This window comes from Schistocerca piceifrons, chromosome X (genome assembly GCF_021461385.2).
Source record: "Schistocerca piceifrons isolate TAMUIC-IGC-003096 chromosome X, iqSchPice1.1, whole genome shotgun sequence".
Classification (NCBI taxonomy): domain Eukaryota; kingdom Metazoa; phylum Arthropoda; class Insecta; order Orthoptera; family Acrididae; genus Schistocerca; species Schistocerca piceifrons.
In genome coordinates, this window is record NC_060149.1 from 930,659,625 (window position 1) to 930,662,277 (window position 2,653).

Genomic DNA, 2,653 nt, shown 5'->3' on the forward strand with positions numbered 1-2,653 from the left:
GCAGAGGGTGCTTGTGGGCGTTGATTGAATTATTTTGTGAGCAGGTGTGTAGGCTGTGCTATGAGTTATTTGAACAGTTTACGAGTACTGAGCGTGTCTAGACATAACTGTGCTGAATTATTTAGGAGTGTGAATGTCTGTACTTAAATTATTTGCGTAAATTAGCAGTTGTTTGAGTGTCTGCAGTCTGTGTATTGTGAGCCCAAGCATAAGATTGCGAGTGTTTTGCGTCAGTGTGAGAAACATATTCGATAAGTAAATAAAATGTTCGAAAATAAATAGAGTGCACCCTGATTAATTTTTCACCATTCTCGCTCCTACAGACCACCATCTGGGATTAGGTCATAGGAGAGATGACAGTATGTTCTGGTGGTAGTAATGTGCACTAGGTCAGTTGGACAGTAAATCACGTGGTGGAGACACTGCCTGCAAAATAAAGACTTGTCTTGAGATCTGTTTTCATGGCATTTCGCCCCTTCATCTTGGATGACGTGATGCACTGTGCACGTTAGTACACGCTAGTACAGGTTAGTGTATGCTAGTGCACGTTAGTACATGTTAGCCTGTCAACATGGGTCGGTAAGGGCTCGTGGTGCTGGGTTGACAATAATGGTGGATTGATTCCAAGTTCAGGTGGGCGTGGATTGGTGAAAATTGATTCCAAGTCCTAGGTTCTATGAAGTCGAATCACGTGACTAATGCAGTAGCCAATAGGAGTGCAGCATTCTAGGGGTGGGGGTGGTGGTACATCGTGAATGAACACCATGCTGATAGTGGGAATATGTGGAACTCCTGAGTTTATCATTGAATATTGAAATTGTAAATTGACTTATTGAATATGATTAAAATTGAAATGGAGTTAAATACTTCGGTAATTGATAGGTTAGATGAACGCTGTTGGTGCTACATTAGTTAGAATATTTAGAGAAGACCATGTCAAGTGCGAGTATAAAGGTGTGGGTCTGAGGCTGTGATGTAAGCAGTTGCTCGCTCTAGGGGCAGCTGGCGCAGCGTGTGTCCGGTTATAACACGAGCGAGAGAGAGAGCAGACGATCTTGTGTCATCACCCGACTTCACGGTAGCGCCCTCTGGTGGCCACGATATGAACTAAGTCAGTTGGGCTCTGGAGCTCGCGGTGAAAACACTGGGTGCCGTCATCTTGAATACCGGCACTTGCGTCATGATCTGACGTCAGGAGAGCCACTTCTGGTGGTACTGATATGAACTAAGCCAGTTGGGCTCTGACGCTCGTGGTGAACACGCTCTGTATGACCATCTTGAATAACGCTACTTGCGTCATCACCTGATGTCACGGTGGCGTCCTCTGGTGGCGACGATGTGAACTAAGCCAGTTAGAGTCCAGACCCAGTGGAGAACACACCTGCTTGAAACTGGTTAAATAATAAAGACAAGTCCTTTTTTCCCACCATTTTCTTTGCTTAGTAGAGATAAGCGTGGTGCAATGCATTATCATGTTGGAATTTGAACTTCACGCCATTTTTCTGGGCAAGGAGGGTGTAACGCCGGAAATGCATATCCTCCTATTTTCTTCTATTGTACTATAAATTTTTTCCTTATTTTGTTACCTGAAGACATGACACTTCTGTGTCTTTATATATTGTTATTGTTTTGCTGTTTGTATATATATGCATTTATGTCGATGTATAATTGGTTTGTTTTGTAAATACTATTTGTGTTTTTATGCTGGGTCTTGCATAGGGAAAACCATGCTATTGAACGATTACATCGATAGGTCGTGTGAAGAACCAAAGTGTGTAGGATCTTTGGTAGTGTTAACTCTGCCGCATGGAGCGCGGGCAGAGCTGAGTCTGGCTGGAGTAGGGTGGTGGAGCAGGTGGGTTGTGTGAGGCTCCCACGAGTTGCTGCGCTTTCGGGGTTTGGCAGCATGTAATTGTGCTCGACTTGCTATGATAGCTTCTGACACGGTGTCGCGGACGGGAAGCATTAGCTGGCGCACATCAAGAGCCGGTTTCACCTGGTGACCGTGTCGAGAAGAAGGCGCGCCAATATCCAGCTTCTGCAACAGCGATGGCCGACAAGGAGTGACCTCCCCAATCGACGACTGCAAACCTTCAATCAACCAACGAGGAAGACTAAAAGCACGTGAAGTTTTACAACTGTATGGCAGACCTCAGCTTTTCAAACTGTTGCATCACAAAAATACAGCAACTTAGCTTGACCGTTTGTTGCTCATTGTCCCAATTGCATTACCAAGCACAGTCACTTCCTTTTCTGGAATGAAGCCGAGTGTTGTTGAAATTCATACGCCAGCATTAAAGTAATATCATTCCATTTCACTGCATTAATTTCAAAGTTCAGTTAAAGTATTCATATCTGGCTACAATATTTAGATTACACAAGCAGAAATTAAGAGTGCGAGTTTTGTTACCATATTTTAGCTTACCTGTGACTGCAGCTCAGCTTGGTACGTACTAAATTCTACTATTGTTAATTGTTCATAATCATTTAATTCAAGATCAAAGTTAAATCTCTTATTTCTAAATTGCTTAGATTTAAGTAGCTTTTGAAATGATTGTTGAGGTAGCCCAAGACTAACCTTATTTTATTGAATTTCGTAGTGCTTCAGAAACAAAGTTCACTATTAGTTTCAGTCACTAAATTAACTTTCAAT